The sequence below is a fragment of the Bos indicus x Bos taurus genome, chromosome 10 (genome assembly GCF_003369695.1).
Source record: "Bos indicus x Bos taurus breed Angus x Brahman F1 hybrid chromosome 10, Bos_hybrid_MaternalHap_v2.0, whole genome shotgun sequence".
Taxonomy (NCBI): domain Eukaryota; kingdom Metazoa; phylum Chordata; class Mammalia; order Artiodactyla; family Bovidae; genus Bos; species Bos indicus x Bos taurus.
The window spans coordinates 36826910-36851978 of NC_040085.1; the positions used below are offsets into that span (position 1 = coordinate 36826910).

General features: G+C 45.9%; 2 long non-coding RNA genes across 3 annotated transcripts in view; one reads left to right on the forward strand and one right to left on the reverse strand.

The window, feature by feature from the left end:
- The window catches only part of LOC113900184, a 160517-nt gene extending 136008 nt beyond the window's left edge, over positions 1 to 24509 (reverse strand). The window contains exon 1 of the long non-coding RNA XR_003513079.1: positions 23614 to 24509. This is a non-coding gene — a long non-coding RNA (uncharacterized LOC113900184). The remainder of the gene's footprint in view (positions 1 to 23613) is intronic.
- LOC113900183 lies at positions 1643 to 23274 on the forward strand. 2 transcript variants are annotated; one of them, XR_003513078.1, is made up of 3 exons: positions 1643 to 2187; positions 19276 to 19613; positions 20825 to 23274. It is a non-coding gene; the product is annotated as an uncharacterized LOC113900183 (long non-coding RNA). The 2 variants fall into 2 exon arrangements; XR_003513077.1 differs by having other exon boundaries at positions 1648 to 2187; positions 19276 to 23274.
- Positions 24510 to 25069: the final 560 nt, after the last annotated feature.

Consider the following 25069-nt stretch of genomic DNA (forward strand, 5'->3'; position numbering starts at 1 on the left):
CGAGAAGAGCCTCCCTCTCTGTCACTTGCCAGGTTGGCCATGAGTGTTCCTGCTGCAGACCCTGGGCACCCAGGTTCCAGCTATAGGAGCTATGAAAACCCAAGCCACACTAGAGTATCCAACTGCTGTGGCTTTATCTTTTGTTGGCAGGCCTCCTCCATCAGTACCACAACCTCTGCCCCCAAACAGAAAGCGGGGAAGAAGCCAAAGAGAGGAGCTTAGGACAGTGGTGAGGAATGTATTGATCTACCAGACTTGGGGGGAAATCCTTTTACACAGAGCCAGCTTTGACATTCAAGTGGAGCCATTTGCCAGAGGTTGGACCCAGACCTGAAGTGCCAGGATGTTGGTTCTGTTCAGATTCTGTGGGGAGACGCCAGGACTGAACCACTATGGTGACAACTGGCAAACCTGGGGACATGTTCGCTTGCAGATGTGTGGCACAATATTGTAAAAAAAGTTTGATCCAGTGTTAATAGACTGGAGAGTCACAGATTTATAGCTTCTTTTGGAGGAAAAAAAAATCAAAAGATATTCTAAACTGGGTTCTTGTGGCAAAATTGTCTGTGCTGGTTACACAGAATGGGAGGGGGGTAGGGCAATGATTTCTGAAGTCCCCTCTATGCCCATGTCGTCCCTCACACACAGCCAGGTGCTATCGATCCTGAACTCACGCCGCTGTTTTTTTTACAGTAGAGGGAGATTTCTCAATGTGCCCTTTGCCACCAAGTGATTTTTCCACACTGGATCTCCAGGCTCCTGTTGGCATTTGAATTTGCAACCCTTGGATTTGCACCTAAGAACAGCAGGAGCCACAGGAACGGCCATTCCAGCCCACAGGACTCTCCCCTGCTCCTCATTTTGCTTGTTTCCACATATCCTTGTCTGTTGCCCTCATTCTCTTTCAGCAGAGATGCCCTGGCCATGTGGTGAGGATCATGGGCACCAGAAACTTCAATTTAGAAATCCTAGTAGAAAAAAAAGAGTTTCTTTTCTCTACTTCTGAAAATCAAACCTAGTAAAGAATGCTGGCCCCACATGGGGCGTGTGCCTCAGAGCTGCAAGATGTTGTCTTTGGAATCCAGCACTTAAGTAGCTGGTCATTGTTCTAAGCAGGTCACAGATAGTAACTTACTGAATCCTGTTTTTTAAAGAAAGCCTATGATTTAGGTTCCATGACTGCCTCTGATACAAATGAAGAAACTGAGGTACAGATAAGTTAAGCTGCTTTCCCAAGGCCACACAGCTATTAAGAGGTAGAACTAGAATTTGAACCAGATTGTCTAGCTTGTCTGTAGAACTGAGTTCTCGGGGGGTGAGAATAAAAGCTGACAAGCCTCAAGGTATGAGTCAAGAAGTCACAGCACCTCTCTTGCTACATCCGACTGGTCAAAGTCAGTCACAGGACCAGCTCTGGACTTGCTGGAAAAAGTTGTCTACATAGGAATGGGAGGAATTTAGGGCTATTTTTTGCAATTTGCCATATCTTCTCATTTTCTATAACTTCATTTCAATAAACTTGGCATGTGTCTGGCACACGAAGATGACAACTCATAGTATGTGTGGGAGAATGTGGCAAACCCTGCTATGTCCCAACTCATTATTCATTCTCCACTTCTCTCTTATTGACGGAACCCTAGTTCTTTTTTTTTTTTTTTTTCAGGGTGGCGATGTGCCCAGGTACAAGTATTCACCTTCCCAGATGCCCTCATAGCTGGGCTGACCATGTGACCCAGTTTTGGCCTATGAATGTAACTAGACGTCTCCTGGGCAGGGCCTCTAGAAGAGCTGTCATTTTCTCAGTAAAAGGGAATAGGCTCTGTGTCCCTGGCCATTTGCCTTTCCCCTTCCTGTCTCATTCCTGCCTGGATCCCATATGCAACAGTTTGGGGTGGATCAGCCATCCGGAAACCATGAGGATGTCATGTAGGATGGCACAAAAGGGCCACAGAAGCCTGGTCCCTGATGACACCACGGGGCCTCTGCTCTAGTCCTGGATGCCCTGTCTCTGACCTTCTTGTCATCTGAGAAAAATAACCCCTGCTTGTTTAATGCCACAGTCAAGAGTTGTGGATTCAGCTACTGAAAAAAGGAGTCACAAGAAAATGAGACTGAAAAGTGGGCAGAAGCCTGGCTGTGAAGCGTCGTGACTATTAGGAAGACCTGGCAGCTGCTGTGAACACTGCAGTGAGTTTCTGCCTTGTTATGCACATGTGCTTTTGTGTGTGTTTGATGTATGGGCATCTGGATGTATGTGTGTTTGGGTGTGGGGGTGAATGTGTGCATGGAAGGAAATGCTATAGTCATGGAAAAATTTAAAATCAAACTGGAGCCCAGATTTTGAAAGATTGAAAGAACAACGTTGAAAGTGAAATGGTCAGTTTAATGGTGATGACTATAAACCGAGTACTTAATTTTGTTTTTTTTTTAAGATGTCAGGATAGGAGAGTGTAGTTTCACAGCCTGGGGGCTTGGGTTGACTGCAAAGGCTAAGAATGAGCTCACAGAGTGAGCTTCGAGCGCCAGGAGCTCTGGCTCACCCTCTGGCTGTGATGATTATCTAGGATCCAGAACAGAGAGCGGACCGCCCAGCCTCTGCACGGTCAGAACACTGGGAGCCTGCACCATGTCCACCCCAGGACCAGCGAATGGAGCCCAGCCAGACGACGAGGCAGAGAGCTGGGAAAGTCTGACTTGGACAAGAGAAGACCTGGAGGGCCCTGATGGGATAATAACTATAATAAGTCATCTATCACTGTGTAGAAACCACACCTAAAACTTGGTGTCTTAAACCAACAACGGCCAGTCATTTGCTCACAATTCTGCAGTCTGGGTTGGAGAGATTTTCTCTACCCCATGTGGTGCAGTGGCGTGGGCTGGGCTCACTGATGCATTCGCAGCCAGCTGGCAGATTACTGGGGCTGAAGGAGCCGCGATTGCTTCATTGACATATCTGTCTCCTTCAATGAGATGATTGGACTGGCCGCACCCTTTTCCCCAGCATGCTCGTTCATCTTCCTTCTCCACATGGCCTCTCATCCTCAGGGAGGCTAGCCCAGGCTTCATGACTTCTCAGGACAGCAAGATGGTAAAAGTGGATGCTGCAAAGCTTTGAATGCCCAGGACTGAAATTTTTGTCACATTGGTACTGAATCAAGCACATCATGAGAGCAGCCCAGATATAATGTGGAAATGGGCCATGCAGCAGTATGATTTCAGGAACGTGATTCATTGGGGGCTATTTTGTAACAGTCTATCAAGATAAATAATCTTTATTATTTCTACAGATTTTATAGTTCACACAGGATATTTACTTGCACTATCTTAATTGATCCTTACCACTAAGTTGAGAAATGGTCAGTGATATGCTGGTAAAACAAAACATAAGCCAATAAGAAGTCCCAATTTATAGCATTTGCCAATGTTTATGGTGTAAATACTCCCACTGTGGCTCATTTTAAGCACCCAGCATGAGATCACGCGGCAAAGAGGAAAGAGGAGACACACTCTGGTTCCAGCACACCACTCTATCCAGTGGGGACCAACCCCATTTGCAGATAAGGTTAAGGGACTTCCTCAAAATCACACACACAACCAACAGCGGCAGACCCGGGACTCATCCAGATCCAGATTTTATGTTCTGGTCACCCTGCTTCCTAGATATTTTCTTCGAACATTTGAAAGGCTGCTATGCAGGAGAAGTTGCTATAGTCTAGATTGCCCTAGAAGGTAAAGTAAGAGTCAATATGAGTGTTAGAGAGACTTCAGCTTAAGAAAGTCAGTATGCAAATAGATTCTGCCAGACTAGAGCCACCCAGAGAATGGACTGCTTTGTGCCTGTCACAAAGTGTCTCCCAGAGGCCAGATCTTTGAAGATTTCCTAATTAGAGGAGAAGTTGAACTAGATAACCTATGAGACCCCATTTATGTCTCAGATTCTTGTTTTAAGAATGTTCCAAACCCCCAAATCTGGAATATACTTATTGGCCTTTTGAGACCAAAGGAGGCATGACAAGGAAAGGGAAGAGAACGGAAGAAGGAAAGAAGGTGCGTGTTGAATCTGGGAGGAGCTTGGCCAGCTGAAGAGTCTCTGTCCTAGAGAGCTCTATCCAGGGTTGGGAAACGGGTCTCCACTAGGGTGGCTCTGGTCCAAGGAACAGAGCCATATGACTCATGATGCAGAGACACAATATTTACTTTATCCCAAGTCAATTAAAATGGCAGCAGACAGCTCCAGACCTTTTGTCTGAAATGTCGGGAGGGATGTTCTCAGTGTAGTAGAATGCAACTCCTGATATTATAGCCTGGCTCTTTAGATAATGCTCTTTCTTTCCAAACAGGCTTTCCTAATTTTTCTCAGATAGCTTGCTGAGGACTTAGCATTTAGTCTCTTTGGCTTAACCAGATCCCAACTGCTCCTCTGCTTGGCCCCAGCTCTGGAGAAGAATAGATGCTCTGCTTGAGGGTCTGACAGTCTTAGACACTTTCCACTCAGCTCTGGGGACTTCCTGAAGCAATTAAATTTTCTGGTTTTATAATGAGAACCACAAAACTGGAAGCTTTCCTGAAGGAACAGCTCAAAACTTGAGGAATAAAACTCGGCATTTGGGAATAAACACCTGGGATGTTTCCTGGAATGACTCAAGCGTCACCACCCATGCCAAGAAATTACACGGGTAATCATGCAGCCTGGGAGCTTCCAGAGAATGCCCAAGACAGTTACTGAAGTAGATAATTCACCTCTGAGAACATGTCTTTCAGCTCAAAAATTGCAAAAGGTCATGTATCTGGTTCTGAGAAACTGTTATTTTCTTGTGCTGAACCCAAAGAAAGGTTAGTTGACAATTAGTGAAGCCTAGCCCTGCTCTTTCAGCAGGACCAGCCCCATCAGAGACTTTCAAGGACACTTTCACATCAAGATTTCCAGTCACAAAAAAATATGGGGTTTCCCAGAAACTGTTACGGAAAAACCCAAATGAACTTTTTGGCCAACCCAATATTAGCAAAACAAATACAACAATACATAAAAAGGATGACATACTATGATCAAGTTGGATTCATCCTAGGGTCACAGTATGGTTCAACAGATACAAATCAATATGATACACCACATCAACTAAAGAAAAGACAAAAACCACATGATCATCTCAATAGATGTGGGAAAGCATTTTATAAAATTAAACATCCATTCATGACAAAACCCAAAATGGGTACAGAGGGAACATCTGTCTCAACATAATAAAAGCTATTTATGACAAGCCCAGCTAACCTAGTACTCAATGGTGAAAAGCTGAAAGCCTTCCCACATCAAGATACCCCATTGCCTACTGGGCGACATGCTCCCCAGAGTTCAGTGGCTCCATCACCTATGGTAGAAGAGTCTGAAATGGCTGGGCAGGATGTGAAATAAGAAGCAAGGATGGTCTCAAGAGCTTCTCCCCAGGAGACAGGTACTGGGGTGGCTGCACTCCCCTCTGAAACACATTTACACACTAAAGAAGCATCATCTATTTATATGCAAACCATTACCAGCTCTGGAAACTGGGGGAGCTCTCTCTCCAGGAGCAGAGTAGCCTCGGTTAGTTCTGTTTGGCTCTTGCACAGAAATATGTCAGGGAAACAGGGTAGTAGCTATCAGATCAGAGCCTCCCATTCCCATTTCCTTGCTCAGCAAACGGTAGGACTTGCATCCACCCTGGGCCTAGAGTCAGCTCCAGGGCTTAAGTCCTGGGGTTGTTTCACAAGACCCAAGTTCCTTTCTCTTCCTCCTCTTTCCCTTCTTCACTCTCTTCTTCACTAACCTCAAATGACTAGAATCACAGACTTTACAAAACTTAAAGACTATGTTAGTTCAAACACTTGACTTTACAGAAAGGACCCAGAGATGAAGAGCAGAGATGCAGACTTACGAAAGACACTTGACTAGTTGATAAAAGAGTATAGCAGATGAGATGGGTTGTCACTGCTGGGATTAAGTTATAAAATATGGTGGCTTCTACCTTGGGCTCTCTCTTCCTCTCTCTCTTCTATCAGTTGCTCTGGGGGAAGTCAGCTGCCACATTACTAGACCAGGAAATTGATGGGCAAGCCCTGTTGCTCCTTACCCTTACCATCATTCAAGAGTAAAAGGACTGGGCTTCCCTAGTAACTCAGTGATAAAGAATCCACTTGCCAATTCAGGAGACATGGGTTCCATTGCTGATCTGGGAAGATCCCACATGCTGCAGAGTAACTAAGCCTGTGTGCTACAACTATTGAGCCTGCGCTCTAGAGCCCAGGAGCCGCAACTACTGAGCCCTGCACACCCTAGAACCCATGCTCCCCCTGCACACTGCAACTAGAGGGTAGTCCCTGCTTGCTGCAACTAGAAAAAAGCCCATGCAGCAAAAAGACCTAGCACAGCCAAAAATACAATAAATAAATCTTGAAAAAATTTTAAGTATATGAACTTAAAATTGAGCCCTGACATCAAATTTTGCCATCACATAGAGAGGATCAAGTCTGCTTTTTTTGTGAACAGTTTGCCAACTGAGAAGGACAACCAACGTGAGCTGTATCTTTGAAGCACAAATGCGGCAAATCCTTCACCTTGCTCTACAGATGGAGCTGAAAAGAGTTCTGGGGCTTTGGGCCCTGCAGGTGTCAATTTGCGCTCACTACACTTTCAGGCAATGCCAAAGAATGCTCAAACTACTGCACAATCGCACTCATCTCACATGCTAGTAAAGTAATGCTCAAAATTCTCCAAGTCAGGCTTCAGCAATATGTGAACCGTGAACTTCCTGATGTTCAAGCTGGTTTTAGAAAAGGCAGAGGAACCAGAGATCAAATTGCCAACATCTGCTGGATCATGGAAAAAGCAAGAGAGTTCCAGAAAAACATCTATTTCTGCTTTATTGACTATGCCAAAGCCTTTGACTGTGTGGATCACAATAAACTCTGGAAAATTCTGAAAGAGATGGGAATACCAGACCACCTGATCTGCCTCTTGAGAAATCTGTATGCAGGTCAGGAAGCAACAGTTAGAACTGGACATGGAACAACAGACTGGTTCCAAATAGGAAAAGGAGTTCGTCAAGGCTGTATATTGTCACCCTGCTTATTTAACTTCTATGCAGAGTACATTATGAGAAACGCTGGACTGGAAGAAACACAAGCTGGAATCAAGATTGCCAGGAGAAATATCAATCACCTCAGATACGCAGATGACACCACCCTTATGGCAGAAAGTGAAGAGGAACTCAAAAGCCTCTTGATGAAAGTGGAAGTGGAGAATGAAAAAGTTGGCTTAAAGCTCAACATTCAGAAAACCAAGATCATGGCATCGGGTCCCATCACTTCATGGGAAATAGATGGGGAAACAGTGGAAACAGTGTCAGACTTTATTTGTTTGGGCTCCAAAATCACTGCAGTTGGTGACTGCAGCCATGAAATTAAAAGACGCTTACTCCTTGGAAGGAAAGTTATGTCCAACCTAGATAGCATATTGAAAAGCAGAGACATTACTTGCCAACAAAGGTCCATCTAGTCAAGGCTATGGTTTTTCCTGTGGTCATGTATGGATGTGAGAGTCGGACTGTGTAGAAGGCTGAGCGCTGAAGAATTGATGCTTTTGAAGTGTGGTGTTGGAGAAGACTCTTGAGAGTCCCTTGAACTGCAAGGAGATCCAACCAGTCCATTCTGAAGGAGATCAGCCCTGGGATTTCTTTGGAAGGAAAGATGCTAAAGCTGAAACTCCAGTACTTTGGCCACCTCATGTGAAGAGCTGACTCATTGGAAAAGACTCTGATGCTGGGAAGGATTGGGGGCAGGAGGAGAAGGGGACGACAGAGGATGAGATGGCTGGATGGCATCACTGACTCGATGGACGTGAGTCTGAGTGAACTCCGGGAGTTGGTGATGGACAGGGAGGCTTGGCGTGCTGCGATTCATGGGGTCGCAAAGAATTGGACACGACTGAGTGACTGAACTGAACTGAACTGAAACTTTCAGAGAAGGAGGACCCACACTGAAAAAGCAAAAACTGCACAGAAGTGGCTGTCCTGTCAGTGAAAACGTGGCATCTCTTGTTCAGTAGATAGCAGTTTTTAAAAAATTAAAGGTTTTAAAGAAAAGACTCATATAAGAAGAATAAGCATTTCCATGGGTGCAGTCTGAAAACAAATAATCTCAGCTGCTGGGAAGCACCGTTTTGGTTTCTTTCTGTTCTTTCTTTTCCTTCTCACTGTAGACTGAACTTTGTCCTCCGCTTTCTCTTTCTTGGAAAGAGAGGACAGAGTTTTAAGTCAGCACTGATTTGGGATTGTGCCTAAGGCACAATCAGTGCTTCATTGTCATTGTGTTTTTAAGCTTTTTAAAATTAAAACAGTTCTTTGGGGAATGAAAAAAAGTGAAATGTCATGAGGACACTCAGGCAGGCTATGAGATGTTCATATCGTGGGGCCCCGAAGTCTGGCCAACCACCAGTGAGGAATGAAGTTCTGCTGACAAGCATATGGCTGAGCTTACAAGCAGATCCTTCCCCAGTTGAGCCTTCAGATAACTGCAGTCCCCAGCCAACCACTGAACTGCAATCTCATGAGAGACCATCCTGAATTCCTAACTCAGAAACTGTGAGATGATAAATGTTTGTTGCTTCAGCTGCTATGTTCAAGAGTAATTTGTTATGCAGGAGTGGATAAAAACACTGGGCTTTTTTTGTTTCTTCTTTTCTTGGTTGTTTTAATTTTCCCTTTGGGAGAAAGAGATGAGGGCAAATTCCAGCTTACCAGTCAACAAGACCTTGTCCTCTACCACTTTAAGAGATGAAAGTGTGGCAAATTAAGAATAAAAAAAGAAGGAGCTTCCATGGAGGCCTGGGGCAAGAGCCTCCTGAGCAAAGAACTAAGTGTCTTTCCAAGCCTAAGTGAAAGAATTTCAATTCATGGGCTGCTAGAAAGCTCCAAGTTTCTTTATAGCAGTTTTGAGTATGCGGCCACTGCAAATGCTAACTGCAGATGATGCCTTATGTATACACGTGACAGAGCTATAGAAATGGTGTCTTGGTTGCAACAAAGATAGAGCCTGAATTCCAAGTGGCCTCCCCACCCCCATCCACTCTCATGGTGGACCAGTCTAACCCTGTCTGCCTTATACACGCTACCAAGAGAAAAGGCTCTTTGAAAGGGGCCTGAGCAAACGACATCCTACAAATGCATATATTCAGCAGAATATGGTCACAAGTGCTCTTTCTGACAAACTTACTCATTGAAGGGTCCAAAACTGCAGGTTCTTAAGCAGCAGGCCCCAATCTCTGCATTCCATCCTGTGTGCTCAGAAGTGAGCCTTGTCTTGTTTTCTCTCCAGAAAACCTAGAGCTGAAAGCAAAACGGGTTTTCCAATGCCCAGCATTCATTTCCTAAAATATAGCTAAACTAGGTTAATGCTTTTATTTTATTTATTTATTTATTTTGCCCTTGAAGTACAGATTCAGAGCTTCTGGGAAACATCCTAGCTTCTTGTTTTAAAGATCCAACAAGAATGTAGTTGTCACCTTCCTTTAAGGAAGACTTTCAATTCAACGCTGGAAGCAGACAAGCCATAGGGGTGGGCCTGACTGGCTCTCCCGGGTCCATGAGAGAGAGTGGTGTGGGCCGTGCATGGTCTGCAGTGGCATGGCATCTTACTGTACAAAATAGCGCCAAGTTCATTTGGTACAGCTGCGGCAGGGCTGGAGGTGTTCTTAGGACCTATTATATGTGAGCCAACAACCTCATCAGTCCAGCTGTTCCTTGGTCTTCTAAAGGAGACCAGGAAGTAGAAGAAAATGAAGAAGTGGGAGCCAGAAGTCAGTTTCCGCCAATAGAACAATGGGTGCCATTGTGCTTCTCACATGGCAACAACTGCTCTCAAGGAGCATATAATAGAATTACACACACACTGTTACCATCATGAGAACCTCCCCATGGGAACTTCTGGGTGCAGTCTTTTGGAGTTTGAGGGATCTGGGAAGACCATTCCACTAAAAGGGAGATCCTATAGAAAAATTGAGGAGGGGCCAGTTTTTGGGTGACCTCTCCAAGCAAGAGAAAATGCAAATATGTGCTTTAGGAGTTTCCCCCAAAACCAATGCAAATCTTTCTCAATGCAAAAGCCATGCTTTCCTCTTAGTATTAAAGATAGTCCTGGTCTTGCTTCTGGAAAGCTTCCAAGGACAGAGGCTAAACAGATACCAAACTCACTGGAAAGGAAGAGCTCCTCAGAGCTCGGAAATGATTGTTTCACACAGTTTCTTGCCCCTTGTCTTGAACTGTGCTCAAGCCAAACTCTGCAAAGATGCCAAATGGGGGCTCCTGGGTATGTGTTGTGATTCCAGGCCCTCTCAGAGGGAGGCTGAGGTGGAATCACAGAGGTGATGTGGAGTGCTAACAAGAGCATGGCACTTGAGTCCTGCCTCCGAAAGTTCCTTAACTTCTCCCCAGCCTCTGTTTCATCTGCTTTGTGGAGATAATACATATTTTATGAGTTGGTTTTTTTTTTTTGAGACATCAATGAGGCAATGAATGTGAATGAGGTTTGAAAAATGAAAAATAATCTCTGGATTCCATTTAATCATTTGTGCTCCACCACATTTATAGTCCAGTGACTGAGGGTCAGTAGGGGAGGCCTTGCCATGGGCTCCACACCATGTGAGATCTCATGCCAGGCCTCCTTGAGAGCTCTGCTCCACCACATGATGAGAAATGTCTGGTGGGCCAACTTAGTAGTCCTGAGACATCCCTAAGTTGATGGAATGATGCTTCTGGAAGATCTTGGGTTTAGTCCCTCCTCTTCCTTCTGTCCATCTAGTATCGCTTTCTCTCTACAAATGTGGTATCTGTGTTCCATTTCTCATAACCTGTGATGTTTACAGATCAAAATACCAGTTTCTAAAAACTCACTGGCCCAACTAGCCTTGACCCCAATCTGAAATGCCTACTGGGGATTACTAACTAGATGTCTACCCTACTTTAAATTTTTTAAAAAGGATGTCTTTTTCTTGAAATGCTTCCAACTCTCAACTATGATAAGCTGGTCAGTAAAGGCTTATGTGTTTATTTACCCTTTACTCTCCTGTGTTCCCTACTCCAACCTGTTACCAAAACCCTGTACCTCTTCCTTCGAGGCAACTCTTGAAGTCCGTTGACTCTTTCCAGGTCTTCTCTTGCTATCCTGCTTAAGTCTTCCTTTTCTGATATCTGGATTCCTGTCTCTACTTCTTATTACTTGTTCACCTCCAACTCTCTCTCTCCCATTTATCTGACACAACTTGATCTTTGACATCAGTCAGTCTAGGCTAGGCTATACTGAAGTAACAGATGACCCTAAAATCTCAGTGGCTTAACACAACAAAGGGTTATATCTTATTTACCTTACGTATATATCCATCATGGCCTTGCTCTGGCTCTACTCCAAGTTGTTTCATTCTGGGATCCAAGCTGATGGAGACCTCCCTATCTGGGACAGTGGTGTTCCCAGGGCAAAGGGAAACAAGAACATGGAGAACCATGGTTCAGTTATCTTTTGCCTAGAAATGACATAATTCCATTTTACTCACACTTTATTGGCAAAAGCATCACATGGCCAAGTCTGCTGTCATCTGGGGGAACCCCTCCGCAGGGAGGGGAACATAATTGTGAACACTGCTACAATCTGCCACAGAGCTCACTTCAGCCTTCTGTTTCCCTCTCATGACTCAAATGCCATGTGTTGAAACCCCAGCCACGTCATGGCCCCAGGAAGCCTACTCTCTCTGGCTCAGAGTGCTTTCTCTTTCCTAAGACCTTTGGTTGACTTTATAATCAAAAGGCCCCATACTGGATTTGTTTTAGGTGTCTGTCTGCACATAACCCTTAGGTGGTCTTGTGATCCACTACTCCTGGCCAAAGCTGACTGGACTTCCAGGGATGGCAATGGATCCAAGGATAATCAAATCCAGGCTCACAGAGGCCTAGAAGCTGGCCCAATCAAATGTAGAAAGAACCACCAGGCGACTGCCAAATACAGAAAGAATATACTGCTTGGGATAGTGGTTAAGGCTCAAAAGATGCTTTGAGGTAGAGTCAGAGCAGGTGGAAGCTTTGGGTAAGTTGAGATTAGGAGAGAATTGAAACTGAACTTCTTAGAGAGAGAGGCAGGGGCCAAATGCATGGAGAGTGCGGAGACACCACGAGAAAGGGCGGGGCCCTTCCATGACAGGGTGGAGGAGACTCGCCAGGCCTCTGGAGCCAACCACCTGGACTCTTACAATCCATACCCCTTTCCATTCCCACAGAGAGAGGGTGGTCTCAGCAAATCCCGAATAAAGCCACTTTGACCTTAGAGAAACATCAGTTGTCAACTTGTTTCACACGAGTTTAGTTTGATCTTCCTATTTAGACTTTAAGCCCCTAAAATCAAGGCACGTATTGTGTTCACCACAAGCCTGGCACAGTGCAGGCCGCCATATGTATTCTACAAATGGCTTTCCCTCAATTTCCACACACCTTTGCCTCATTATCATGATCATCTTCTCTGCAGCCAATGCTATAAAATCAACCCAAAGCATTACTGTAGAATTAACGAGAAAGGAAATACAAATTTCCTTACCCAGGAAACAATCTCTGTACCCACTTAGCACAGACTTCTGGGACCTTAATAGCCAGTGTGCTGTGCACCATGGACACAGAATGGACTTTTCACAATGGCACAGCCCTATCTCATGGTTTCTCATTCAGCTCCCCCGGGGTGAATTGCTGAGTCCCAGATTCAGCCTCTTAAAAATGGGGTTAGCATCTGGTTATGGTGAGGCATATATGGTAGATATAAAGGACTATCAGCAGAACAAGAAGCAACACAGATGCTTCCTAGCTACAAGTCCTCATCTGCTTCACACAATACCCGCTGTGCCCAAAGCAGCCTGAGTCTAGACTATGGGGATAAGAGGTGGTACCAGGGGGCAGATGGGAGGAGCCAGCTGTGGTCGCTGGGCTGGCTGGCTTGCTTCTGCAGAGCCTTTGCATGTTTCTCTTCCCCCATCCCTTCTGCCTTCCAATCCCCCAGTGGAAAGCAAAGGGTGTGTGTGTGTGCACAGCGAGGCAGGGGAAGCCGCATACAATTTTTTCCTGTGTGTGTTTGTACACATACCAGAATCACTCAACAGAGAAAGATTTTAGTGTGGGTCTGAAAAGACTACATAACTTGAAATATTCTTACCCATCTAGATACTGATTTTTCTGCCAGGAAAATGAAAAAAATAGCAGAGATGATAGATAGATAGACAGATAGATAAGATATTCACAGGCAGACCTTGCCAGTTAGTGTCAGCCCTTCTCCCCTGGGAAGTCTCCTTGTGTAACGCGACTCCAGGAGGAGAGCAGAGAAGTCCCTTCTGAGAGCTTACTGCGGCTGCCACTGGCTGCCTGCCCGAAGGGGCAAGAGGACTCGCTGGGGTCTCTGTCAAGCGGAATGACCCAGGAGACTCCAACTGCCCTTAATGTCTTCATACCCAGATGAGAGGCAGCAGGGATATCACTTAAGACCAGTGCTGTCACAGACTCCTCTGTTGCTGGCACTTAAAGGGACCTCACGTTAGTGGCTAGGGTTGCCCTAATGAAGTACCACAAACTGTGGCTTAAACAACAGAAATGGATTATCTCAGACTTCTGGAAGCTGGAAGTCTGTGATAAAAGTGTCAGCGGGCTTGGTTTCCTCTGAAGGCTGTGAGAAGCTGTCACAGTGGCCAATGACGTTCACCCAAAGTGTGATTATTGCTTATTGAAAACTGAGGGCTGGGAGGGAGAATCAGCCCCAGGCCTCTCTCCGGGCTCTGGGTGGGTGGCTGACAGTCTTTGGAATTCCCTTGCTTGTAGAAATTCCCCCATCTCTGACTTCATCTCCACGTGGTGTTCTCCCTGTGTCCTCTCTGCCTGCAAATTTGCCCTTTTTATGAGGACACAAGTCATTAGATTAGGGCCCATCCTAATGACCTCATTTTAACTTATTACTCCTGTAAAGACCCTATCTTGAAATAAGGTCACATTCTGAGGTACCAGGGGTTTAGGACGTCAACATATTTTGGGGAGGGGATCTAATTCAACCCGCATGAGGCCTTACTTATCTGCCCCTCACGGCGAGGGCGGAGGTCTGCGTTCACCCTGGCCAGACCCTGAGTTTGTCACCACACAGACCTGGTGTGTTTATCACCAGACACACAGCCCTTCTCCCTTTGAATCATGACTTCTTGGACCCAGTTAGCCAGAGGCAGGGCAAACAGACCAATTCAAGCCTGCAGAGCCTGAAAAGGGAAGTTTCATTAGTCATTCTTCTGGTTTCTCCCAGTTAGTGCACGTTATCAGCTTTGCCTGCTTATTCTCACTCTTCACACCTCGTTGGGAAGGGGAGCAGAAGCCACTTCCCTGGCCCACCCGGGCCTCTCTGCAGTGGGACGCTTGCCAGGCAGCTGTGAGGGGAAGGCAGCAGGGGCTCCAAGGACCTTTGGGCTGTGAGCCTGTTAGTCGTGGAGGCAGAAACACTGAGGTCAGGCAACTCTGGTGTGGGAATCAGGAAAGAGGAGGTGCCGGGGGAAAGGTGAAGACAAGGGGATGGGAAGGGGATAAAGGGGGCTGGGAAAGAGACAGTATCATCATAGACTTTCCTATAAACTAAGTAATTTGTGGGTATATATATAAATGGTCTGTTCATTAGGCTGAAAGGCAGTTGTGTCTGTTACTTAGGATTATATTTGGCTCTGTATAATAGAGAATCCTCAAATAATAGAGGCTTTGTAAAGATTGACCTTAATTCTCCTATCCATAAAGAAGTCTGCCAACAGACAATATAGAGCTGGTATGGCAATCCTGCGGTCATCAGGAAACCAAGCTGCACTTAAGATTCTGTACCCTCAACCTTAACATGTCTCCTCTTGGCCCCTGCTAGCTGCTCAGCCACCAGCCATCACATCCAGATTCCAGACAACAGGAGAAGGGTCCCTCAGAGACTCCACACATTACTTTTGCTTATACCTCATTAGCAATAACTTAGTAAGGTGGTCATATAATCTTTTCTTTGGGTAGCTATGTACTTTAAAAAAACTGCTGCTGCTAAGTTGCTTCAGTTGTGTCCAACTCTGTGCAACCCCACAGACGGCAGCCAACCAGGTTCCCCTGTCCCTGGGATTCTCCAGGCAAGAACACTGGAGTGGGTTGCCATTTCCTTCTCCAATGCAGGAAACTGAAAGTGAAGTCGCTCAGTTGTGTCCGACTTTCCAGACCCCATGAACTGCAGCCTACCAGGCTTCTCCGTCCATGGGATTTTCCACGCAACAGTACTGGAGTGGGGTGCCAAACAAAAACTAGGAATGTATTATTAAGAAAAGAGGAAAGAATGTTGGAGAGCAACAGTGGTTTCTACCATCACATTGTATATGAAGGGAAGACAGTTATCATCTAAATTCCCACTACGAACAAAGCTAGGGGAGGTGATGGAATTCCAGTTGAGCTATTTCAAATCCTGAAAGATGATGCTGTGAAAGTGCTGCACTCCATATGCCAGCAAATTTGGAAAGCTCAGCAGTGGCCACAGGACTGGAAAAGGTCAGTTTTCATTCCAATCCCAAAGAAAGGCAATGCCAAAGAATGCTCAAACTACTGCACAATTGCACTCATCTCACATGCTAGTAAAGTAATGCTCAAAATTCTCCAAGCCAGGCTTCAGCAATATGTGAACCGTGAACTTCCTGATGTTCAAGCTGGTTTTAGAAAAGGCAGAGGAACCAGAGATCAAATTGCCAACATCCGCTGGATCATGGAAAAAGCAAGAGAGTTCCAGAAAAACATCTATTTCTGCTTTATTGACTATGCCAAAGCCTTTGACTGTGTGGATCACAATAAACTCTGGAAAATTCTGAAAGAGATGGGAATACCAGACCACCTGATCTGCCTCTTGAGAAATCTGTATGCAGGTCAGGAAGCAACAGTTAGAACTGGACATGGAACAACAGACTGGTTCCAAATAGGAAAAGGAGTACGTCAAGGTTGTATATTGTCACCCTGCTTATTTAACTTCTATGCAGAGTACATCATGAGAAATGCTGGACTGGAAGAAACACAAGCTGGAATCAAGATTGCCGGGAGAAATATCAATCACCTCAGATATGCAGATGACACCACCCTTATGGCAGAAAGTGAAGAGGAACTCAAAAGCCTCTTGATTAAAGTGGAAGTGGAGAATGAAAAAGTTGGCTTAAAGCTCAACATTCAGAAAACGAAGATCATAGCATCTGGTCCCATCACTTCATGGGAAATAGATGGGGAAACAGTGGAAACAGTGTCAGACTTTATTTGTTTGGGCTCCAAAATCACTGCAGTTGGTGACTGCAGCCATGAAATTAAAAGACGCTTACTCCTTGGAAGGAAAGTTATGACCAACCTAGATAGCATATTCAAAAGCAGAGACATCACTTTGCCAACAAAGGTCCATCTAGTCAAGGCTATGGTTTTTCCTGTGGTCATGTATGGATGTGAGAGATGGACTGTGAAGAAGGCTGAGCGCTGAAGAATTGATGCTTTTGAAGTGTGGTGTTGGAGAAGACTCTTGAGCGTCCCTTAGACTGCAAGGAGATCCAACCAGTCCATTCTGAAGGAGATCAGCCCTGGGATTTCTTTTGAAGGAAAGATGCTAAAGCTGAAACTCCAGTACTTTGGCCACCTCATGGGAAGAGTTGACTCATTGGAAAAGACTCTGATGCTGGGAGGGATTGGGGACAGGAGGAGAAGGGGATGACAGAGGAGGAGATGGCTGGATGGCATCAATGACTCGATAGATGTGAGTCTGGGTGAACTCCGGGAGTTGGTAATGGACAGGGAGGCCTGGCGTGCTGCGATTCATGGGGTCGCAAAAAGTCGGACACGACTGAGCGACTGAACTGAACTGAACATGCTTGAGAAAAGGATGCTCCTGAAGCACAAAATCTTTATGTCCCACAGAATCTCCCCTTCCAATGTCATGTTCCACTGCCCTTGAATCATTCTTCAGGTCTCAGCTTTAACCTCCTTCACTCAAGGAACTCTCCCCAGACTTCTCAGCCTGCATTAGCCTCCTTGTCTCATGTCTCTGTTGCGTCTTGTGCTTCTCCTTCAAGGCCCTCTACCTCCTATTCATCATTGAATTTTAGCTGAAGTTACTTATGTAAGGACCACCCTCCCTCTAAACTAGACTGTCCTCTCCCTGAGGGCAGGGGCTGTGCCTTGCCCACCATCATCTTGGAAGTTGGTGTAGAGGAAGAAGAACTTCCTTCCACCCTATTAGGATCTGGAACTGGACTGAAGACTTCAATTGACATGAGACAGATTAACAGGAGAAAAGCATACAATTTTATGTGCTATTTTTACATCTACAGAGGAATTTTCAAAAGGAAAATGAAGACCTGAAGAAGCTGGTGGGCCCTGAAATTTATACACCATTTAAACAAAAACAATACATTGTGGGGATGTGACAAGACAAAGGGGCTTAGGCATGGGGCAGTGAACTGTGGGCCACTGACTAGGAAATAGGTAGAGGAAACCAATGGAAGATAAGTGTCATTTTAGTGGGTTTGTTTGTACAGGTCCATTTGGGCCTCTTCTCCTAGTCTCTGAAGATAAGAATGTTCTCTCTTCCTAGTGCATAGAGGTCACCATTCTTGGGGGAAGATTTTGTGACCCGCTTTTAGGTAGAAAGGGGGAGGTCAGAGAGCCCTTCCTGCATCTGCTGTTTCTCAAGTGACTTCGGCTCAAAACAATCAATACAGGTGGCATATTTTGAGGGTGGCATGTTCTGAACCCCTTCATAGATTCTCAGTAACTATTTGTTAACTGACTGCCATCGAGTGATTAGAATACTAGAGAGGTCCCAGACTCAAGGCTGGTTCCAGTGAGACTCTTCTTTAACTGACTGCCCTGGTTGAGACCAGGGGAGACTGGCTCCTCCTGCGTTGTCCACCTAGCAGGATTTGGGTAGCCTGAGCATGCACGTCGAGGTCTGGGAGGGTTGGGGTTGAGGCTGTCAGACCAGCCTCTCTGAGGAGAACTCCCACACCAAACTCCGCTTTAGGAAGCCAGCTCTGGCCGGAAGTACGCCCAGGAGGGCAGGGGAACAGAAACTGCTGCAGTGTGGGTGAGATTTAGATCTGAAAATGTAGCCAGCTACCCAGTGTTTGGAGAAGAAAAGTAGGTCACCATCTTCCCTTCGGTCTGCTCTGACGTCATCCCCAGGCTCAAAAGGGGAAGGAAGGTTTGTGTGATCTCTGGCACCATAGGCTGTGGGCACATTTGCTCACACTCAGCTTTGTGAGAACTCTGCCCCACCCCTGCCATTCTCAAGACTCCCTTAAAATCAAGGAACCATCAGCTGGGCTGTTCAGCCTTGAGGTCTCAGATAGGGAGGCTTCCCGAGGCCAGCTTTTTGAGAAAGAGTCCATTTCTCCACCACCCAAGCCAAAAGGTAGGACCCAGCCAATGGCAGGACTTCCAAACCCTCCATTTAAAACCTGTCCAATTAAGAGACAAGCAGTCTGTGCTCTGGCACAGGAGCACAGGGTTTTAAAGGAGAGAGCAAGAAAGAGAGAGAGAGGTGGGAGCCCTGAGAGACCATGACGCTGACCACTGACGAGCAGCCCTAAGAACACGACTCCCTCCAAGGCTCCAGCCCAGGGGGAGGTGAGGCCAGGATGGAGCAATGCAGCAGGAGTTCAGTCGCTCAGTCCTGTCCGAATCCTTGCGACCCTGTAGACTTTGCCCACTAGGCTCCTCTGTCCATGGGATTTCCCAGGCAAGAATACTGAATTAGATTGCCATTCCCTTGTCCAAGGGATCTTCCCAACCCAGGGACTGAACCCCTGTCTCCTGCTTTGTTGGCGGATTCTTTACTCTTGAGCCACCAGGGAGAAATGCAGACTTCATCTCCAACTTGAATTCCCCACTGAATCCTGTCCTTCCACTTTCACCATGAAGAAATTCAGTCATCACAGCCTGGGCGACCTTCAGCCACTTCTGACTAAGAGGCCGAAAGTGATATTCACCCCTCGTGTGATGTGGGGATTTTCTGGGGCAGAGTTGAGAGGATTAGCTACTGTCTCCCTCTGGTTTGCAAGGGCTTTTGATTAAATATTCAAGAATTTTGTGAGCCAGTTGTTAAACCATTAGTAACGCTGCCATGGTGGGAGTATTGACACTGTGGAAATTGGCAAGTACTACAAATTAGAGTTTGTTTTTTTGTTTTGTTTTGTTTTGTTTTCCCCAGAGAGCTGCTTTACCAGCCACAGACTCATACAAGAGGAACTCTGAGAGGGCTAGAGTTGGAGGAGACCACGGGGTGAGCAGTGCTAAGGGCAACTGGTGCTTTCCTGACGCCTTCATCATGTCGCCCTTGGCTTTTAGACATTCCCTTGGGGGTCCATGTTTTCTCTGTGGAAACATCTATGGGTGCACTCCTGCTCCACCAGGGAACATGAAGAAATTTACTTTCAGTTGCCCCTATGCCAAAGGACTCCAAGAACACAACTTCCAAAGGCAGCAGGTGCATTGTCTTGAAGAAAGAGAAGAGAAGGAAAAACTGAGTGGCCCCTTTAATAGCAACAAGTGAGTGCAGAAGTAGATCCGGGCAGCCTGATCCCCAAAACTTAGTTTCCTTCAAATCCCCTGATACAATCAGCAATCCAAACCTGCAGTTAAGACCACAGGTGACGTTTCTTATGTAAGTAGATCCCTCTGCTTCAGATTTCATTTTCAGAGGTCACAAAAGTTTAAAAGGGAAACACTATTTTCATGAAAAGGACCATAAAAGAGACTGGGATTGGTATAAAGGAAGGTTCTTAAATTTCACCATGTTGGTCAACCTGGGGAAGGGTGTGCTTCTGGAAAAACAGATTTCTAGGACTTTCTCTGAGAAATTGAGACTCTGCAGATGCGCAGAGGTGGCCAAGCACCAGCCTTTTTTAAAAAAAAAAATTTCATTTATTTTTAACTGAAGGATAATTGTTTTTACAGTATTGTGTTGGTTTCTCCCAAACACCAACCTGCATCAGCCATAGGTTTACCCGCGTCCTATCCCACTTGAGCACTAGCATTTTTAACAGCCCCTGCCTCTACCTCCATATCTGCTACTGGTGGCCTAAGGACCACACTTTGAGAAACTGGTCCCAAGGGGATCCTTGGGAGGAATTCTGTAGAGGGAGTAACCCTGAGTGGGACCTTCCTCTCTACCTGGATCAGCCACCTGTGACCAGAATCGCCCAGGGCCATGCCCAGAGCAGGGGCAGCCTCCTCACCCAGGCTCCTCTCCTTGGCTCCTCTCCTTAGAATCGAGGGATGACAGTGAACTTGATTCTTGGCACAAATGCAGAGAAATCCTTGCCCCCATGGACCCAGAGAACCCTCCAGGAATCACTGAAAGTCATCAGATTGATTGTGCTTGCTGAAAGCACCTTAAGAGTTTAGATTTATAAGGTTTAGCAAAACTCCTCTCAGTAACTCAAATCCACATGCAGAGATGAGGTGGACAGGGGCTGTGGCATTCCACAGATGGTTCACTTTGGAGAGAAACCACTGATCCACAATTGTCCCTCCTCTGCCACTCCTGTACACCACCCCCAGAAAGACATCCCGTTCCATATCTAGGCAGCCCAGCCCTGCCATGATGCTAGAGGGCATCATGGTAATAGAGAGAAAGAAAAGATGCCAGGCTTCACCTCTGCTCACAGCACACTTCCTGGCCTGAGGAGACTTCTACTGCACCCCTGCCTTGGCTGTACTCTTTATATTTCTAAGCCACTTCCTGTTTCCATTTCTAGGTCATAAGCCAGGCTTACAGTTGGTGGGGCTCACTCACCTAGGAGCCCCAGCTCTTCTTATCTCCCCTCAGAGACCATGGCTGCCTCTTGGGGAAGGGTTCAGAGTGTGCAGCTTGGAAGACACACAACTTGTCCTCAGCTTTTCAGAATGCCGAGGCCCAGAAACTTTGCTGGCCTGGGAGGTCTGTGACTTGCTTGGGTTGTGTTTCTCTGCCTTGCTGATGCCCAAGTGCTCAGTTCCCTGGACGGACTGGACGAGTATGCTTTGTGAAGACTCTGCAAAGACCTCATCAGAAACCTCGCTCCTCCAGAAAACCAGCAGGCACCAGCTAGCTTTCCCAGAGGGAGATGTGAACAAGAAGCCATTCACGAGCATTCTCTCTGGAAACCAAATTTCAAAACAAGGAGGAAACCACAGCTCAGCTGTGTGCTGGTGTTTGGCAACATGGGCTCACTTGAAGAGAGACAAGCACAGGCTTTGCACAATTTTATTGCCGTCGCTCTGTGATTTCTAAGCAGTTTACTCCTGATTTCCACCACTCACTGGGGAAAGATTATCTTGGTGAAATGTTGAGTGCTCAGGACAAGCCCCTGGACGATTGGGTCAAGGTACATGTGCCAAGTCAGCATCAGGCTGTTGTTTTTGCCTCCCAATTCCGTTCTCTAACTTTTTTTTTTTCCCCTGTGAAAATGTATCATAAGCTGGAACACACCTAAGATGGCACAGAAAATGCAGAGCTTTGATTTTTACCCTGTGCCCCCAAGTGAGCCAGGCATGATGCCAAGGCTTGGGCAGGTCCCCTGAATGGATCACCCATGTCGTCTTCACCTGCACACTATACCTTTTTCTACAGTAAGGAAGGGAAGAAGAAAGAACAAGCCAAAAAAGGAAAAAAAAAAAAAGACCCATAACTGTAACTGAGCAGGACCCTGTGGGGTCTTCCCAGGATGAACCCCTCCCGCATATCCTCTGCTGTAGCTCCTCTCTGAAGTACCTAGATCATAGTAGCGGATACACATTTCCCGAGCTGTTTTATAGATGTTAAAATCCCCACCAAATGGAAGAAATCAAATACTTGATGACCATGAGCACACAGCCCCCAGACCTACTGACGCCTAGGGATTGATAATGGGACCTTGCCCTGTTATCACATCATCAATGAATCAGAGAACTGTGCACAAGCTGCTCCCATGCTCTGTGACTCCTCTCCTTCCCTGGATTTTAAAGATGCTTTCCTGAAACCCACCAGGGAGTTCAGAGCACTAGCTGCCCTAGACATCTTGCTTGGTGCCCTGTGATGAAGGCTGCACTTGGCTTCACCACAACCTGCTGTCAGTAGGTTGACCTGGGCGAGCAGACCTGGGTTTGGTTCAGTAACAAGCCTAGGGGACAGGGATGCAGGCTGCCTCTCACTCAAGGCAGCAAGATTATCTCCAAAGAGAGAACCAGGTGCAGAGAAAAAACAAAGCCACACACAAATCACCCGAAATCTAAAACATAAACCATGTCTCTTAATTATTGAGGATATAAAGAAATAGGAAATCTCATATCCTGTGGTAGAAACATACACTGGAAGAACTTGGTTGGTTGGCAAGTTTGAGGCAGAGACAATACTCCGTGTTCATTGGACTCTTATGTTTTCCTCCTGGACACACACAAAGACTACATTTCCCAGCCTCCCTGGCAGTTAGAAATGTTCATTTGACTGAGTTCGGGACAAAGGGAAAGTGGCAAAGGAAGTGATGAGAATCACTTCCAAATCTGGACCTAAAACCACCTGTGCAATTCTCCATGTCTTTCCCTCTCTTCCTACCCCTTTGCCTATTGGTTGAAATCAGAGCATCCAGGGAAGAACTCCAAGGTCCTGGCAAATGCAGAGCCATCATATGACCAAATCTTGGTTCTAGATGACAGGGCAGAGCTCCTTCCATTTCCAACCACATAACCTACTTTGAACTGTAGCGTAAGAGAGAAATAAATATTTACTGTGTTAAGCCACAGAGCTTGGCAGAGTGTAACAAGATTTAGCCTATTCTGACTGATGTAGTAGTATCAAAAGCCTTACAAATATCCATAAGCTTTGACCCAGCAATTACATTCTTTGGAGCATATCCTAAGGAAATAAGTAAGAGTAGTCACTACAGTATTGGTTATTATAACAAAAAAATTATAAACAACATTAATAATGAAGACCAAAGCCTAGGACCTAGTAGAAGATTCATTAAAGAAATAATACAGCTCTGTAAAGAAATACTAGACATTTAATATCATTGAAATGTATTTCTTGACTTGAAAAACTTTCCTAGTGTTTGTGAAACACTATAATATAGTGTTTGTGTTTATGTTATAGTGTTTGTGGTATAGTGTTATGTGAAAAAGAACAACAGAACATAACCATTTGTATATTAATATATATGCACATAGAAAAATGTCTGGAAATATACCAAAATAGCAGTGATTATTTCTGGTATTAGGATTACAGGTGGCTTTTTTCTGCAGTTTTACGCCTTTTCTGCAATTAGCATATATTTCTTGAGTTAAAAAAATTTTAAGTAGCCAGCTGGAAATGGATGTGTCACCTTTGAACTTGAAGGCTGGCCTTGCTCTCTCTGTGTAAATATATTCCAAGCAAAAGAAACCTAGGTCCTTTGGATGCTCAGGGGCTAAAACCCCACCATCCCTACACATCTGTTTTATCTTCACCACGGGGAGCAGTGCCCAAGCCCTTCTCAAATCTTCCAGGCTCAGTTCCACTGACAGATTTCTCTGGCTTTAAGGAAGAAAGTACCTTTTCATCACAATGTTTTCCAGGATTTCCTCAGAGGGTTGATGGGCCTCTGAACTCTCTTCTTTCTGGGTCCCCATTTGGATGGTTTTGGAAAACTGTGGCCACAGATCCTCTCTCCCTCGAGACCAGCTGGGTGATGCAGACCCTGCCGACACTGCAGACAGCGGGGCAGGAAATTACACACTAAGCATAGGTCTTTATTCCGAAACCCAGCAACCTCGCCGCAAAATAAACTCAAGGGCCCTCCAGCCTTGGTGCCCTGACCCACCAGATCAGAGAGTCTTATGCAATCTCTGCTGATGAACTTTGAATACAAAGTAAGGCTGTAGGTTTTTGTTTTGACCTTCCAACCACATGATCATGCCAGAATTAAGGTGGAACTCCATTTTTTTTTTCCCCTCCCAAATGACTCCCTGCTCTTTTCAACAGACACTCAGAGAATAAGCCTCTGAGGTTTCCTGTTGTGGAAAGTTCTTTGCATTCTGTGACAGGAGCATGTAATAACTCAACTCCTGTATAAGTTTTGTGTATAGTAGGGTAAAGCTATTTTAGTTGAACTTAATGTCTTTTTGGCAAATCATGTGTCCTCCAAATGAAGACACATAAGGAAGAAACAGCTTATTTTCAGCATGAGACCCCAACAGCCTGCATCAGGAAAAGTGACTTCCCTTTTGAAGGCTGAAGCCTGGAACCTGAGAGAGCTGACAAGAACACTTGCATAGCTCTTTCCCATTTTCCCCCGCAGCTCAAATCCTTCCTGCCTTTCAAGGCCCAGCAGAAGAAGGTACAGAGGCCTCCATGGGCAGGCCAGCCCACATCAACATCTCTCCTGCCCCAAATCCCTTTCTAGTGAAAAGGCTCGGTCATGTGATATGCAGCGTGAGTGCTGAGGAAACTTTCTGGGCCAGTGTGGTCACATTCACATCAGTGCCCAGCTTAACCACTGCTCAGGGGTCCCACCCACTCAGGTCTCAGCCCCTTGAAGACTCCTCTTTCCCTAGGTATTGAGAATCCAACAGAATAGTGGTTAAGCACACAGGCCTTGGAGTTGGAGTGCTGTGTGATCTTGGGCAACCCTGAGTCTCACTTTCTTGTGTGCCTGGTTCTAATCTTAATAGTTGTGAGGATTAAAGAAGGAACTCAGGAAAGACACTTCACACTCAAAAAAGACAGTGTTCCATTTTTAAAAGTGGCCCCCAAGTCCTTTGACCCACCTCCACCCAGAGGTGGTGCTTTGGATCCCCTCTCCTGGAATCTGGTCTCTGAAACTGCCTGACCAACAAACAGAATGTCGGTGGGGGATGCCCATGCCTTCAGAAGCCTGGGCAGGGCTTGAGCCCCGCCTCACTCTTGGAACCCAGAGGCCATATGGTGAGGGAGCCTGGCCACACAGAGGGGTGTGTTCGGGCAGAAAGCCCCAGAGGCAGTGTTGGCCAACAGTCAGCGTAAAAGCTGA